We start from the raw sequence: 18,704 nt of genomic DNA on the forward strand, positions 1-18,704 counted from the left end.
TGGTCGAAATTTAGCTGGCACAGACATTCTTCCAGGAGGAGGACCCAACGCAGTAGGAGCCGCAGAGATAGAGACAGGACTGAGGATCAACGCCTTTTCAACGGTATTCTCCTCATCCGGAGCCATTAAGGAACGGGATAGGGCATCCGCCTTGGTGTTAAGAGTTCCAGCCCGGTACTTAATGACAAACGAAAATCGAGCAAAGAAGAGCGCCCATCTTGCTTGACAGGGATTCAAGCACTGGGCCGTCTTGAGATACAGTAAATTCTTGTGATCCGTGAAAATCGTTATTAGGTGTTTAGCACCTTCCAAAAGATATCTCCATTCTTCTAAGGCAGATTTTATTGCCAACAGCTCTTTATCTCCAATGGTGTAATTTAATTCAGCAGGGGAGAACTTGCGAGAATGGAAACCACATGGATGTAACTTCCCATCTGGAGCGTACTGCGAAAGTACGGCACCTATGCCTACCGTAGAAGCATCAACCTCCAGAAAGAATGGTTTTAGAAAGTCTGGCTGCTGAAGTACCGGGGCGGTCATAAAGGCTGCCTTCAACTGAGCGAACGCTGCTACAGCTTCAGAGGACCAATGGCTTGGGTCAGCCCCTTTCTTGGTTAGGGCAGTAATAGGCGCCACAATAGTAGAGAAACACCTTATGAATTTCCGGTAGTAATTTGCGAACCCTAGAAATCGTTGCACTGCTTTCAGGAAAAGAGGCTGAGTCCAGTCCCGAATGGCAGAAAGTTTCTCCGGATCCATACGCAACTCCGTACCTGAAATAATGTAGCCCAGAAATGGAATAGATGGGACCTCAAAGGTGCACTTGGAAATCTTACCATAAAGATGGTTCTCTCGCAACCGAAGGAGTACCTCCTTAACTTGTATTCTGTGCTCAGAGAGATTCTTCGAAAATATCAGGATGTCATCCAAATATAACACCACATTTAGGTATAACATGTCCCGAAAGGCTTCATTGATGAATCCCTGGAAGACGGCGGGGGCGTTGCTGAGGCCAAACGGCATTACCAGGTACTCATAATGCCCGTCCCTAGTATTGAAGGCCGTCTTCCATTCGTCCCCTTGTCGGACACGTATCAAGTTATAAGCTCCCCTTAAATCGAGCTTAGTGAAGACTCGAGCTCCGCGAACTCTATCGAAAAGCTCCGTGATGAGCGGCAGAGGATACTTATTCTTAATGGTGACTTCATTTAGACCACGATAATCGATACATGGCCTCAGGCCTCCATCTTTTTTCTTCACAAAGAAGAAGCCTGCTCCCGCTGGGGAAGTAGAGGGGCGGATGAATCCCTTCTGCAGATTAGACTTGATATATTCTGACATGGCTTGAGTCTCAGGTACTGACAAAGGATAGGTACGACCTCGAGGTGGCATTTTCCCCGGAATGAGCTCAATAGGACAGTCCCAGGGTCTATGCGGTGGTAACTTATCGGCCGCCTGTTCCGAGAAGACATCTGTAAACTCCCGATAAGCAGGGCCATCTTAACAGTAGTGTAGGCCCCTGGGCACAGCAATGCGCTGGGCCCCCTACCCATCCTTCAGAGGTAGGGGTGGGGGGTGCTATCAGCGGCAGCTTTGATGTCCCATGGGAGGTAAAGGGTGTTCTATCTTCTACAATAGAGAAAAGATGGAAAGCGTAACTTATCCTGCGCTCGTCTTTGTTTCCATCGACAGCAATCAGATGCTCAATGCAAATTATGTGGGAGAATAGAAAAGATTAAAAGAGTGGATATAGTGAAGCACAATTTAATACATATAAAATTCATATAACACACTTATAAAATCCATATACATATTCATAGCAGCAAAAATTGAATTGAATAAATTGCACAGAAATCCTCATGGGCAAAAAAGACTGGTGGATAATTACCAATGTGTACAGAACTGTAAAAACAGTTCTAAACCAGCATGCGAGTTTTTGTTTTGGAGGATCCCGGAAATCCCCTCAATCCTCGTATGACTGGAACAGAATGGCAAGTCCTCCAGTATATTGTCCCACGGCACCTGTGCGTTCCACCGACGCGTTTCTACTCCAAACAGGAGTCTTTTTCAAGGTGTAATGTTCACAATGCTGCTACCTCAATACTGATATTTAAATCCTCAATCAGCCAATCAGAACGTCACCCACTCAGCTGGACCCTATACATATTTAATTCTATCAGGTCCCATGGTCCTTTGCGGTTGGTGACGTTCTGCTATGATCTTCCAGGTCGCATCGTCCGTCCGTGCCGTCTAGCGCTTATCCGTTTCCATAGCGACGGTCACTTCCGGTATTACTTCCGGGTCGCGGTAGCGCTATAGACCTTTCCCCCGCACGGATTTTCTCGATCTCGGCATGGCACATAGAGTCTTACTGGCCACATATTTTGTACTTTTATGAGTACTTAGAAACGTCCATTTGATTTTATTCCCCGGCAACCAGTGCCGCGACGTCACTTCCGGTGATGTCATCTGTCATAAATAGTAAACAGTAGTAATAGCTTCAGAAAAATATAAACATACAGATATAGCACAATAAAGATATCTTAAAACAGACACTCCACCTTTTCTTGTTACAAAAACCATTTTATTTCAAAGTCACTATTTAGACCGTCAGGTTTTAATGTCCGCAATTCGTAAATAGTTTGCATTTCTGATTGGGCTAGCTGGGTTGCGATATCATTTCTTCTTCAGCTGCCTTTAATATGTAAATTACCACAGAATTGCCTAATTGCAGTAACATTACCTTGGTGACTGGTACTAAAGTGCTCCGAAAGTGAGTGGGTGGTTAGGCCCTTTTTAATATTACGGAGATGTTCTCCTATCCTAACTTTTAGGGGGCGTGATGTTCGTCCTATGTACCAGAGGCCGCAAGCACATTCCATGCCATACACTACATTTTTACTATTGCATGTCATGAAATCTGTGATTGCAGCCCTGGTACCATTGATAGTAACTTCCGTAATTTTACTGCCCTTCCCACGTATCCCCTTACATCCTAAGCACAGCCCACAACGAAAGAAGCCTTTTGATTTTATGGTAGTCATCGGCTTTTTTGGGGCTGTGCACTTTTTACTAATTTAGTTTTAATATTAGGTGCTCTTCTGTATATACATTTTGGTTTGGAAGGGAGCAAATCCCCTATTAACGGGTCTTTCTGTAGAATTTTCCAATGTCTCTTTAGTGACCCCTCCAACCTCTTATGCTGACTACTAAAAGAGGTAATAAATGCCCATTCGTAATTGTTATTTCTGGTGTCACCTCGAATGGTGGGTTTTAGTAATTCCTTCCTGTCTATTTCCGCTACCTTATTTCTTGAGATGGTTACCCTATCGGTGTTATAACCTGATGCTTCGAACTTTTTGCTTAATATTTCCGCCTGTTCCTCATATATAGCATTATTAGTACAATTTCTTCTGAGTCGTTTAAATTGGCCTTCTGGTATTGACTCCAGCCAATTGGGGTGATGGCAACTAGAGGACTGGATGTACGCCCCTGAATCAGTAGGTTTAATAAAAAAATTTGTATTCAAGCTATTTTCTTCTATAAAAACCGTTACGTCTAAAAAAATTAATTGTTTGCTCATTAATATCAAACGTGAAGAAAATATTCACGTCATTCGTGTTAAGATATTTTAAAAAGGCCTCCAAACTCTCAGCACCCCCTTTCCAAATAAAAAACACGTCATCTATATATCTTTTCCAGGACACCAGGTTCGCCCCGTAGGGGCAGTGGTTCCAGAATTTTTCATCTTCCCACTGTCCCATAAAAATATTCGCATAACTCGGGGCGAACCTGGTGCCCATGGCTGTGCCGACTTGTTGTAGATAAAATGTGTTATTAAAAGAAAAATAATTGTTTTGTAAAATAAATTGTACCCCCTCTTTAATAAAATCTTGTAGGTTTTGATCCAAAGTGCTGTTAGTAAGGGCTGTGGAAAGTGCTTTTTGGCCATCTTTATGGTCTATCTTTTGATCCAGCGTGCGATAGACTGCTTTGAAGCAGGACACCCAATTTTATTGGGATCATAGAGAACAAACAGCGAGTCGGATTTTCTGTGACGAGCTGTTCTCTTTACATACACCTTCAAAGCCCTCACAACATCCAAAGACTTTGAAGTAGCAGGTGTGTCCGTCACAGCCAGAACCACAATAGGTTGGTTGATGTGAAAAGCGGACACCACCTTAGGAAGCAATTGCTGACTAGTTCTGAGTTCAGCTCTGTCCTTATGGAAAATTAAGTAGGGACTCTTGTGAGACAACGCCCTAGCTCTGACACACTCTTACTGAGGCCAAGGCCAACAGTGTGACGGTCTTCCACGTAAGGTACTTTACATCAACCTCCTGTAACGGTTCAAACCAGTCCGATTGGAGCAACTGCAGCACCAAATTGAGATCCCAAGGTGCCGTGGGAGGCACAAAGGGAGGCTGGATGTGCAGAACACCTTTCAAGAACATCTGGACCTCAGGTAGAAAAGAAAGAAAGAAAACAGACAAAGCTGTAGAGCCTAGGCGTAGGCCCACATCCTCTTCCAACTGCAGAAAAAGCAGGAAACGTCCCAGATGAAATTCCACCGCGGAATATTGTCTGCTGTCACACCAAGAGACATACTTCTTCCATATACGGTGGTAATGTTTAGACGTTACCCCCTTCCTGGCTTGGATCATAGTCAGGATGACCTTGTCAGGAATCCCTCTTCTGGCTAGAAATAGCCGTTCAACTTCCATGCCGTTAAACGTAGCCACGGTAAGTCTTGATAGACGAATGGGCCCTGTTGCAGAAGATCTTCGCGAAGAGGTAGAGGCTACGGATCTTCTATCAGCATCTCGAGAAGATCCGGGTACCAGGCCCTTCGAGGCCAGTCTGGAGCAATGGGGATTGCTTGAACCTTTTCCCTTTTTATTCTTTTTGGAATTCTTGGGATCAGAGAAAGTGGAGGAAATACGTACACCAGGGACGTGCAGTCAGGGGAGGCAGTGCCTCCCCTGTCATTAATGATTAAAATAATACAAAAAAGATACTTATGACACATATTCTGTGTCATAAGTATCTGCTCTACCCCTTGTATTATTTTAATCATTTGTACAGTGTAAAAAAGTGTTTAGGAGGCACCGCTCTCGGTGCCTCCCGCTGTCAATGTGAAAGGAACGGAAGAGGGGGGCGGGGCCAAGCATCGGGCAGTAAAAGCCCATTCAAAAAAGCCCTGGAAGTGGCACCGGCATAAGTGCCTCTTTGACAGGGGCGTGCTATCAGTCCGTATGAAAGCACGCCCCTGTCACTGTGATTGGGCTGTTTCGGAGGGAAGGGGGGCAAGCACTCACTCACAGTCAGGCTGGTGTATAGCTGTCCCACTTTTGGCATAGGGGGCGGGGCCTATTGGACCACCGCGGCCGGGCAGTTATTGTTTTCCGCTCCTTATCGCAGCCGGGCAGTCATCAGCTATTAACTTACCCAGCGGCTGCAGGCACGGAGGGTGAGGGCCTCAGCCGGGCAGTGGAATCTGACTTCTTTTTGGGCTCCATTCCCAGAGGAGCCCTGCGGGGCGGAGGAGACGTCATGACGTTTCATGACGTCTGCCATGTCTTGACGTCACACGCTGGACTCGCCCCCACTAGGAGACCGGAGTCTGCACACTGTAGTGGAGTTGGGAGTTCCTGACAGCGCCGCACAGCCCCATCCAGCCCCAGCAGAACCTTCCAGGCCAGTGGATAGTGAGGAGCAGGCTGTGGACATTAGTGAATCGCAGTGTGAGTTTTGTGTTTTTCTTAAAGTGCTTAAATAAAACATGCGAACTCCTTCCTACTAAAACTGTATTGCATTATACTGTATAGCACTATGTTGTATAAAATGGCAACTAGGGTGGGATCACAATTCCTTTTCTTGAAGGTCCCCATACCATACACTCTGTAAAGCTGGGTACACACTATGCGATCATATGGACAGTTTATCGTTACGAGGCGATTTGTAACGATAACTTGTTCACATCGTATAGTGTGTATGCACTATGGGCCTAATTCAGACCTGATCGCTGTTGTGCGAAATTGCACAGCGTCCGACTATCGAACGACTGCACATGCGTATGGATTAAGGCCAAACTGTGAAAAAATCCAGCTTCTTTTTTGATCGCTAGGCGAACGCAGGCTGGTTGACAGGAAGCAGACGTTTGTGGGTGGTAACTGTCCATTTCCTGGGAGTGTCAGGAAAAACGCAGGCATTCCCAAGAATTTTCAGGGCGTCTGTGTGACGTCAGCTCCGGCCCGATCAGCCTGTTTATATTGCACTGTAGGAGTAAGTCCTGGACTACGCAAAGAAAAATCATTCGATGACATCACGCTCTTCCTGTCACCCTCCCCCTGGCGTCACCCTCTCCCTGTCACCCACTGCTGTCACCCACTCCCTGGCGTCACGCTTTTCCTGTCACCCTCACCCTGGCGTCACCCTCTCCCTGTCACCCTCTCCTTGGTGTCAGGCGCTTCCTGTCACCCTCTCCCTGGCGTCACACTCTCCCTGTCACCCACTGCTGTCACCCTCTCCCTGGCGTCACTCTCTTCCTGTCACCTTCTCCCTGGTGTCACACTCTTCCTGTCACCCTCACCCTGGCTTCATGCTCTTCCTGTCACCCTCTCTTTGGCATCACCCTCTCCCTTTCACCCACTGCTGTCACCCTCTCCCTGTCACTCACTCCCTGGTGTCACCCTCTCCGTCACCCACTGCTGTCACCCTGTTCCTGGCGTTATGCTCTTCCTGTCATCCACTGTCCTTGTTGTCCAGGACTTCCATTAACTTAATAGCATCGCACAAGTGGCGCAATTAAGTTAATGGAAGCAAATGGACAACAAAATTGCATTCATGTCCTCCTTCCACTCCCTCCCCGGTCTCAAACACTATATTTTTTTTATATATCAAAATGTAAAATATATTAGCTGCCTACTCATCACAAGTTTGATGAGCAGGCAGGCTGCGGGCATTGGCAGTGACGGCATCAGACTGAGGTGCGAATTAGTGGCAAGGGGGGCTGAGGCAGTTAATGGTGGCAATTTTGTAAGCAATTGGTGGAGGCGGTGGTCATTAGTGGCGGGGTAGCGGACATCAGGGGCAGTGGCGGTAGCGGGCATAGGCTCAGGTGCTGTAGCGGGCATCAGCTCAGCAGTGGTAAGGGTCATCGGCGGGACTCAGTAGATATTATGGTTGCAGTACCTCACCAGCCACTAACCTCACCGCACGCCACTGATGTACACCAGTTGGTAGACCCATGGAGTTGTCAGAGCGTCTACCGCCACTGCTTGTGGGTCTCTCGACTGGGAACAATAGCGCTTGAGCGTCTTGTTGAGTCGAGAGGCCATCGTCGATCTGTGGATACCCCCACCGACGTGTCAACCACCAAAACACCTCTGGTTGAAGGCCCCACTTTCCTGGGTGCAGGTCTTGTCTGCTGAGGAAGTCTGCTTCCCAGTTGTCTACTCCCGGAATAAAGATCGCAGACAATGCCACGGCGTGTTTTTCCGCCCAGAGGAAAATTCTTGACACTTCTGACATTGCTGCTCTGCTTTTCGTTCCGCCCTGTCTGTTTATGTACATTACCGCCGTTACATTGTCCGACTGGACCTGAATGGCCTGGTTCCGAAGTAGAGATGAGGCCTGCAGAAGGGCATTGTAGATTGCCCTGAGTTCCAAGATATTTATTGTAACGACGACTTCCCGACTTGACCATCTTCCTTGAAACTGCACCCCCTGGGTGACTGCTCCCCAACCTCTGAGGCTTGTGTCTGTTGTTAGCAGAATTCAATTCGGGATCCCGAACCTCTGACTCTCGATGAGGTGAGAAGTCTGTAGCCACAACAGAAGGGAGATTCTGGCTTTTGGCGACAGACAGATCCTCTGGTGCAAGTGAAGATGCGATCCGGACCATTTGTTTAACAGATCCAGCTGGAAGGGCCTCGCATGAAACCTCCCGTACTGAAGCGCCTCGTAAGAGGCCACCATTTTCCCCAGAAGGCGAATGTACAGATGCACCGAGATCTGTGTTGGCTTCAGGACAGCCTGAACCATCGACTGGATTTCCATAGCCTTCTCCAAGGGAACCGCTCCCTGGATGGTGCCTTTATCAGAAGATCGTCCAGGTACGGAATTATGTTCACTCCCTGTTTGCGGAGTAGAAACACCATCTCTGCAATCACCTTGGTGAACACTCTCGGTGCCGTGGATAGACCAAATGGCAGTGGCAGTCTAGTGTGTCTAGTGTGGGCTGGCTCCTCCCTCTATGCCTCTGGCTGGAACTGGTAGTGGCAGTCCTGCAGTGCAAACTGTAGATAAGCCTGATGAGGCGGCCAGATCGGAATGTGAAGGTACGCAATTTCCCTTCCTCCAGACCTGAGATTACCGCTCTCAGAGACTCCATCTTGAATTTAAACACTCGTAAGTATGGGTTCAACGACTTGAGGTTCAAAATTGGTCTTCCCAAACCGTCCGGCTTCGGTGCTACAAACAAGATGGAATAATATCCCTTGTTTTGCAGATAAAGTGGAACTGGAACAATGACTTGAGTCTGTACCAGTTTTTGAATGGCGTCCTGTAAGGTTATAATTGCTTCCTGTGAAACTGGTAAGCCTGATTTGAAGAATCTGTGAGGTGGGAGCTCCTGAAACTCCAGTCTGTAGCCCTGGGAAATAAGATCTATGACCCAGGGATCCTGGCATGATGTTGTCCAGATGTGACTGAAAATTTTTAGTCGGGCTCCCACCTGCCAGTTCTCCAGGCATCGCGGGCCACTGTCATGCTGAAGGCTTTGAGGAAGCAGAGCTTGAGCTCTGTTCCTGTGAACTGGCAGTTGCTAGTTTTCGTGGTTTACCTCTAGCGCCTCTGGTGGCTGTAGAGAACCTCTGGTTTTGCCCTTAAACTTGGCAGTCCGAAAGAACTGTAGATTAGGTCCTGAGTAGGCCTTCCTGGCTGGGGGAGCTGCAGAAAATACGTGGACTTACCCACAGTAACTTTGGAGATCCATTTGTCTAGTTCATCTCCAAATAAGGCCTCTCCTGTGAAGGGTAGGCCTTCCACACCTTTCCTTGAGACCGCGTCAGCAGTCCACTGGTGTAGCCATAAGCTTCTGCGTGCTGACACTGCCATAGCGGTGGTGCGTTCATTAAACAATCCTATTTCTTTTATGGCTTCCACCATAAAATTCGCAGAGTCCTATATATATATGACATTATCTCACGAGACTTCACACTGCTGTGAGTGAAGCTCCTCGGTGGCCGCAGCAGTAAAGGAACAGCTCAGCTGCCGAGGAGGATGGAAAGGAGACAGGTAAATGCTGTACTCCTACTCCAATTATTATTTTTTGCAGTTGTGAAGAAAGTGTGTGGGGGAACCACAAATTTGTTGCCCAGGGGCCCCCACATACCTTAATCCGGTCCTGCAGACATCCATAACATTTTTGGACATGACTATTCAGATAACTACACAACAGTGGCAGGAGTAAATTAATCTCCCCCTGAGACAAGGTACCTAACCCCTCAATTAGGTTACCTGACCATTTGGCGATGGCCTTAGAAATCCACTCACATGCTATAGTGGGTCTCTGGGCCACCCCAGCAGCTGTATACAAAGATTTGAGTATATTCTCAATTTTACGATCAGCCGTGTCTTTTAGGGAGGCTGCACCTGGGACAGGCAATACAATTTTCCGTGACAGTCTAGATACTGATGCATCCACTGTCGGTGGATTTTCTCATTTTTTCCTATCCTCAGGAGTCTCCTCTGTTACCTTATCAAGGATATGGAGAACTTCTCTGATAGCTTCTATTCCCTGTGACAGAGTAGCCTCCCCCACCTATGAGTCCACCTCCCCCTCCTCCATGTCTGACCCCTCATCATCAGAGTCAGACTGCAGGATATGGGCCGAAGGACATTTTTGCGGACAAATGGTAGGGGACTGAGACGCTGGTTTGGGTACTGAATCTCTATTCATAAACTCAGTCATCGATTTTCTTAAGTATTGCGTCTCTTTCTCTTTGCGGGACAATTTAGTAGAAATAATTTCCCTAATGGCTCTTCCCACGCTAGCCCGGGGGGGGGGGGGGGGGGTTCGGGGGAACACTGCACTGAGTACATTGTAGTGAACCCCCTGGAGTAGAGGAACACTGTGCCTTACATGAAAAACGCACTCTTTGTCTGACATACTGTGACAGTGACAGCACACACACACACACACACACACACACACACACACACACACACACACACACACACACACAGGCAAAGGTTAAATGCACAATTAACCCACACAGAGCCCTTCCAGGGAGACACAGAGATAGCATGGAGCCAGCATACAGAGCCCTTACTGCTAATGCCAAGCTTAGCCGGGTCGCAGACTAAGTACCCAGATTGGGGATTTAGTACACTAGTAAGCGTTCCCCCCCAATACTATGACCCCTGGTACCGCTGAGTTCATCTGGAGTCTCTCCGGAGGAGCTGCGCGTCACTGTTAGTCAGCATCTGTGTCCACTGCAGAGGGAAAATGCGGATCCGCTCATACTGAAGCCCCGCCCCTTCAATGGCGTGCGGTCTTCCCGCTTTTTTATACTGGCTGAGGTAATTTTAGTGCTTAAAATGGAGTCAGTTGCCTTTTAAGTCTGTAATACCAGTCTGGGTACTGTGTACACCCGTAGTGAACATAGACTCAGTTCGCTCCCTCAGAAGCGGTGCGTCCGCACTGTGTACTGAGTCTGGAGACCCCGCTGCCCCCGTAGAAGCCATGTGTCTCCGTATCCTCATGCCGTCATAATGGCCGGCGACCTACTAACTGGGACGCCAGCTTAGTACTCACCACTCTTCTATCTCCTGGCTCTGTTAGGGGTGGCGGCGTGCTGCGGGAATGTACGCTCGCCGTGATGGGGCTTGCGAATAGTTCCCTCAGGAGCTAGTGTACTGTCAGCTGGGAACAGGACCATTAAACCTTCAAGAGGTTAGGCCTTTTCCCACCCCTAAGTCCCACAAAGCAGGCAGGCTGGTGCCATCCAGTCCTGGCTGAAAAACACAAACAGAAAAATAAATGCAGAAAACTCTTCATGAGCTTCCATATGCGCGACCGGTTCCTCTGGGCACACTTTCTAAACTGAGTCTGGTAGGAGAGGCATAGAGGGAGGAGCCAGCCCACACTATCAAGTTCTTAAAGTGCCCATAGCTCCTAGTGGACCCGTCTATACTCCATGGTACTAAATGAATTCCCAGTATCCTGTAGGACGTAAGAGAAATTATATTTTGCATTAAAAAAAAGGTAGGCCTCAAGAAATTCAACCCGTGAGCCTCAAGGCACTGTGTGCACAGTCTAGGTTTTCAAAGTTTAGCCATACTTAAGTTCAGTTTGGCTAATCTCTGAAAAGCAGGGTTATGTGCTATGCCTTGTGGACTGTTGTTTAGAGATCTCTGCCCATAAGAAAGGTGAGAAAAGTGTGAAAAGGTATAGGCAAGTGGGTTTTAGTACTCAGGGCCGTCTTTTCGTATGGGCTCAATGGGCTTTTGCCCAAGGGCCCCAGGAGTGTAAGGGCCCTAGACTGCTAGCCGAGGGTCCCCTCTTTCCAGGGGTACCAGATTTTTGAAAATCAGCCCTGGAGAACCGGAGATATCCCACTTCAAAGCAGTGGTCCCCATCCGCGCCTCTTAATTGTTCTTCCCAGCCAGATATCTCAGGTTCTGTCTGACTTAGAATTTGTCTGAGTGTATACTCCTAAAGCTGTGACTCTCCCCTTTAAGTAGACACTGGCAGCCTGTCTCTGCTATGACCAGAACCAGATATATCATCCTTCAAGCAGCTGGTCACTGCTCCAGCTCCACACGCCTGGTATGCAGTTTTACATTTTCGTTGTTGCATTGCACTGGCTCCTAAACTCTGATCCCCAAGTCCCCAGCACCCCCTGAAAGTTGGGACTCTTGTGAATGCCAAATTGCTTTCTCACAAATATTTAAAATGCCCGCTCTAATATATATTGCAGACGCCAGGCGCATCTTATTACCATATACGATAAAAGTGCGCTGTACATCGCAAAACACTGCATCCCATAAGAGAAAACAATACACCCACACATTATCTGAGTTCCAAAGCTCATTGATATATATATTTGTTATTAAAAGGATATGGATTCAATATATTACAATGTACAGTATACCTATAGTTATAACTCATACAGTAAGCAGTTAATACATACAGTTACATACATTTACAGTTACATACAGTTACAGGCCAGCAATACAATACCATTCCCTCAATGCTTATGTCTCACTCTCTCTGTAAAATCATGCTGGGACTCCATCTTACGCTGAGACCAAAACAGGAACTGAACTCCTGTGTGATCAGCAATGTGTTATCTAGTTTCTGGGGGAGGGGACTTATTCATGATGAGTCACTAGTCTCTTTGTATATGCTAATCAGGTTCAGCCTTGAAGACATCCAAAGGGCTGGCCTGAGCTTCCTGTCCACTACCTGTTTGGAATATCTATTGTTCTAATAAAAGTGATTTTAGCTTTTATACATTTGATCATAATTATTTGTTGCAATGTCCTACAACTTAATAACAAGTATCAAATGAATCTGCACATTAATCTGCTTGCTTTAATACCAAATATGACAGGTGTATCTGGTTTCGTTCAAATAATACACATACATGACATTACTTCATTATATAATTTTAAGTCATCATGATGTCTGGCACTTGATATTATTATAATTATGTACTGCATGAAATAAGTGTCGAATCCATCTCTGTGGCATGTCCATGTAAATGCGTGTGTTACCATATATTGCTGTGCTCGCTGCGCGTATTTGCAAGTATAGCGACTCATAATGTGTGTAGTTTGTATGTTCTTTCTATGTAATATTTTTGACTTCGACAGTCCACCCTTTGGCAGCAAACAATAACTGCCATCAATTATTAACATAAGAAAAAAAATATTTCATACAATAATCGGTGACTTAGACACAAGTATATATTAATTTTGCATATCAGACACTTGTCTATATTTGGGGAAGACAGGGAGGAGGACGAGACATCCTCTATATGCACTCGTCGGTCACGGGACCACTGGTTGGGTGTGGGACAACATTTACCCTATAGAGTATGCTGGGACAGTGCTTTGGCCTATAATGTCTGATTTGCGACGAACATTTCACACGTACATGTACCTACGTCTTTGTACACCGATGTTTGGATTCGATTGAGGTTCTGCTGGGTAGATGAAGAAGACACAAACAAATCGTGAAAGTGACATATAAAATTTTCATGATCTACATATTCCTATCATTTTCTGAACATTGTTTCCATTTCTGGAACGTATGCTAGGTCTGTTTAATCACTGAACATGGGTTATACGTAGTGTCCTTCTTAAATAACATAAACCTTCAGAGTTCAGGGAGAGCCACTCATAAACCTTTCTTCCACATATATTAATGAGCTCTTTATCTGCAATGTGTGAATAGCCATTGTCTGATTGTTCCTGATTACCTCTGAACTCCATAACTACTAGAACTTTAATTTTTCTCTGACTTTAACAAACTGATCGGCTAATCCTGGGATCCTATAAGGAAATCACTCCTTCCTCCAGAACCAGTTCCAGTCCCACACTCGACTCCTCATATAAAAACCTAGCAAAAATAGAATATTCTGAAAAAAAAATGTTTGTCAGCGGGAAAGAGAGAAAAGAGAAATAGAACAAAACAACTCTTGTTCATAACAAATCAATTACAATGACTGGTCTTTCTGCAATCCTTTAGTACGCTCAGGTAGTGTTCAACAGTACCGCCTCTCAGTCTTCACGGAACAGAGTCTCTGGTGATACTTTTGCGATCTCACTCCATTTACGAGTTCCTTCCGGACTACCGACTTTCCTGCAATGGGAATCGTGGACCCAAGTCTCTCTCTCGGCTACTTTCACTGGGATAGTGCTGTCAACAAAACTTGGCATGGTCCTTCCCACCTGTCTATTAGGCAACCTGAGCGTAAGAACAATCACACAGTCTATTGGTTCACAATCAAGACAGTTAGTATTTGGCATACCAGCAATCAACAGTTTCAAGTTCTTTTGTCAAGTTCTCAAATGCTGGCTCATCTCAATTAGGTACTGTACTGTCACCTCATTGGTGTATTTCTGATCATTGTGCGGATCAATCATGACATGAGGTTGTCTTCCAAAAACAACCCCCCAAAAAAGACACAAATATCAAAACAAAAACAAATTTCGAAGAGGGTGATTCGTTGAGTGAAGATCTGGGAGTGGTTCCAAAGCTACATAATACTAGTGGCAGTATCTATGATCACAATAGTACAATTTCAAGCTTTGCTCCTACTTCTAGGGGTACCATTATCTACACACAAATTTCTGCGCAATTTATTCTTTGCGGTAAACACAGCAGCATCCGTGGCGGCAGGAAATGCCTCTACCCAGTTTGAGAAAACATCAGTGCACACCAATACATAACAATAATTCCTAAAGGGTGTTAACTGTACGAAGTCGATTTGTATTTCCTGAAAAGATCCGTCTGCAGGAGGGATATGGGATGGCTCTGTTGGTATTGCTTTACCAATATTCTTCCTCAAGCAAGCAAGACAGGTCATTGCTCTCTTACCTGCATGAGAATAGAATCCTGGCGCACACCAGTAGGCTCTCATCAGCCTGCACCTACCCTCTTTGCCTAGATGAGTCAGACCATGTGCCACCTCAGCTAGACTTGGAAGGTATGCTCTGGGGCCTACTGGCTTACCGTGTCCACCTGTCCACAGTCCTGAGGACTCCTGGCCATACCCCTTTGTCCTCCAGACTGCCTCCTGTAGGGAACACAAATTTTTGTATCTTAATTTACTATCGTGTGTTTGCAATGTAGAGTACCATGAGCATAACTCAAAAAAGAAAAGAAAAAGAAACATCTCTAGAGGAGAGAAAGAAGAAGAAAATGAAAAAGAAAATGTCAGGTTTGCCATTCACCAACAGGCATATCAGTGTCTATACATAATTACCCTTCACCAGTATTCCCATTCTCCACCCTTTGTGCATGACAAGGCACACTGCAGTAATACTGGTGTCATCGTGCTGTTGAGATATACTGGGTTCGGGCAGAACTCTGAAGGACCTAGGCATGTGGAGTTTGAACTGTACTTGGGTCCATGTATTGTACCACCCTGTGTGAACGCAAAAGATGAAGAGGAAACTGTAGAGAAACAGAATAGAGGTTGGTGACAGATGAGTTTGTAGAGGTAAAGAAGATTTTATAAAAATTTGACAACTGGATTGGGCACTACGGGGAAGTGATTCTCTACTTGGTCTATATTTCCATTCTTGTCTTATATGACTTTGGTTAGATATACCACCTGCAATACCTTAGGATCAAACTCACCAACCCCTCTTGCTGCCACAGGTTTAAACACTTTGTATGTCTGACCCTTTGTTTTCTGGATTTTATCAGACATACCCTTATCCTTAAGTTCTGCAATACCTCTGGTTCAAAGCTGCCCACCCTAGGGAATGGTACCCTATCTTTGTCAGTCATACGTAACCATTCATTGCAAAAAGCCTCCGTGTGTGAACCATACTTTTCACACATAATAAACCTTGCTGACCCTCTCGGTCGCAATTCTGACCTTCTCGGTCCCGAGTCTGACCTTCTCGATCCCAACTCTTCTTCAGCCTGAACCCTAGCTACCAAACGCCCACTGCTTGTGCAATTGGATCCCATCGTGGACTTTTTGCCAATAAACGCAATCCCCAATGCACACCGCAAATAGACGGTGAAAGACACCTAGCGCTTTCACTCGCTCCTTCTCCGCTGAGTACCACGACTTACTCCAATAGTGAACACCGTGTACCCAGTGAGGCCCTATTGGTTTCTATTTACTGGAAGTGTTAGGAGTGACTTACATTTTCCAGTAAATATCTGCCGCTGGAGATTTTCCTGAGAGAGACCAGCGAAAACTCCCTATACACTTTTTTATACACAAATCACACTTGCGTATGCTCTCTACAGCGCTAATGATACCGCGATTCTACGCAAAAAGCTCGTAAAAAGGGTATCAAGTTGCGCTATCTATCGCACCCACAAACGCGCGGTCCAATCGCACAGCGTATAGGTACTTGTTACCTATCTGCCGTACAACCATGGGTCAATGTACAAACTGTGACCCTCAGCTCGGAGCTTAACAAAAAACCTTTTTACTTCAATACTACACAATGCACAATTCCCTATCACGCTCCTCTGCAAATCTCCTCACGATTTGCGTATTTCAATCTATATTAACATGAGTCAGCTGCCTCACGCCACCAAGCCTCCACTTACTTGATGTACCACACTACAGGATCCCGAATTCCCTGGGTTCAATATCCACTCACTCCTACGTTCGCTCACTCAAATACACTTTGGTTTTTCTGTACAGAAAATTTCAATTCATTCAGATAGGCAGCTTTACCCCAGAGGAAATACAGTTTTTAAACTAAAATAAGAATTTACTTACCGATAATTCTATTTCTCGTAGTCCGTAGTGGATGCTGGGAACTCCGTAAGGACCATGGGGAATAGCGGCTCCGCAGGAGACTGGGCACAAAAGTAAAGCTTTAGGACTACCTGGTGTGCACTGGCTCCTCCCCCTATGACCCTCCTCCAAGCCTCAGTTAGGATACTGTGCCCGGACGAGCGTACACAATAAGGAAGGATTTATGAATCCCGGGTAAGACTCATACCAGCCACACCAATCACACCGTACAACTTGTGATCTGAACCCAGTTAACAGTATGATAACAAAGGAGCCTCTCTAAGGATGGCTCACTACAACAATAACCCGATTAGTTAACAGTAACTATGTACAAGTATTGCAGATAATCCGCACTTGGGATGGGCGCCCAGCATCCACTACGGACTACGAGAAATAGAATTATCGGTAAGTAAATTCTTATTTTCTCTGACGTCCTAGTGGATGCTGGGAACTCCGTAAGGACCATGGGGATTATACCAAAGCTCCCAAACGGGCGGGAGAGTGCGGATGACTCTGCAGCACCGAATGAGAGAACTCAAGGTCCTCCTCAGCCAGGGTATCAAATTTGTAGAATTTTGCAAACGTGTTTGTCCCTGACCAAGTAGCTGCTCGGCAAAGTTGTAACGCCGAGACCCCTCGGGCAGCCGCCCAAGATGAGCCCACCTTCCTTGTGGATTGGGCTTTTACAGATTTTGGCTGCGGCAGGCCTGCCACAGAATGTGCAAGCTGGATTGTACTACAAATCCAACGAGCAATAGTCTGCTTAGAAGCAGGAGCACCCAGCTTGTTGGGTGCATACAGTATAAACAGCGAGTCAGATTTTCTGACTCCAGCCGTCCTGGAAACATATATTTTCAGGGCCCTGACTACGTCCAGTAACTTGGAGTCCTCCAAGTCCCTAGTAGCCGCAGGTACCACAATAGGCTGGTTCAGGTGAAACGCTGAAACCACCTTAGGGAGAAACTGAGGACGAGTCCTCAATTCTGCCCTATCCGTATGAAAAATCACGTAAGGGCTTTTATAGGACAAAGCCGCCAATTCTGACACGCGCCTGGCTGAAGCCAGGGCCAACAGCATTACCACTTTCCATGTGAGATATTTTAAGTCCACAGTGGTAAGTGGTTCAAACCAATGTGATTTTAGGAACCCCAAAACCACATTGAGATCCCAGGGTGCCACTGGAGGCACAAAAGGAGGCTGTATATGCAGTACCCCCTTGACAAACGTCTGAACTTCAGGAACTGAAGCCAGTTCTTTCTGGAAGAAAATCGACAGGGCCGAAATTTGAACCTTAATGGACCCCAATTTTAGGCCCATAGACAGTCCTGTTTGCAGGAAATGCAGGAAACGACCCAGTTGAAATTCCTCTGTAGGGGCCTTCCTGGCCTCGCACCACGCAACATATTTACGCCAAATACGGTGATAATGCTGTGCGGTTACATCCTTCCTGGCTTTGATCAGGGTAGGGATGACTTCATCCGGAATGCCTTTTTCCTTCAGGATCCGGCGTTCAACCGCCATGCCGTCAAACGCAGCCGCGGTAAGTCTTGGAACAGACAGGGTCCCTGCTGGAGCAGGTCCCTTCTTAGAGGTAGAGGCCATGGGTCCTCTGTGAGCATCTCTTGAAGTTCCGGGTACCAAGTCCTTCTTGGCCAATCCGGAGCCACGAGTATAGTTCTTACTCCTCTCCGTCTTATAATTCTCAGTACCTTGGGTATGAGAGGCAGAGGAGGGAACACATACACTGACTGGTACACCCACGGTGTTACCAGAGCGTCCACCGCTATTGCCTGAGGGTCCCTTGACCTGGCGCAATACCTGTCTAGTTTTTTGTTGAGGCGGGACGCCATCATGTCCACCTTTGGTTTTTCCCAACGGTTTACAATCATGTGGAAGACTTCTGGATGAAGTCCCCACTCTCCCGGGTGGAGGTCGTGTCTGCTGAGGAAGTCTGCTTCCCAGTTGTCCACTCCCGGAATGAACACTGCTGACAGTGCTATCACATGATTTTCCGCCCAGCGAAGAATCCTTGCAGCTTCTGCCATTGCCCTCCTGCTTCTTGTGCCGCCCTGTCTGTTTACGTGGGCGACTGCCGTGATGTTGTCTGACTGGATCAACACCGGCTGACCCTGAAGCAGAGGTCTTGCTTGGCTTAGAGCATTGTAAATGGCCCTTAGTTCCAGGATATTTATGTGA

Source organism: Pseudophryne corroboree, chromosome 11 (genome assembly GCF_028390025.1).
Source record: "Pseudophryne corroboree isolate aPseCor3 chromosome 11, aPseCor3.hap2, whole genome shotgun sequence".
NCBI lineage: Eukaryota > Metazoa > Chordata > Amphibia > Anura > Myobatrachidae > Pseudophryne > Pseudophryne corroboree.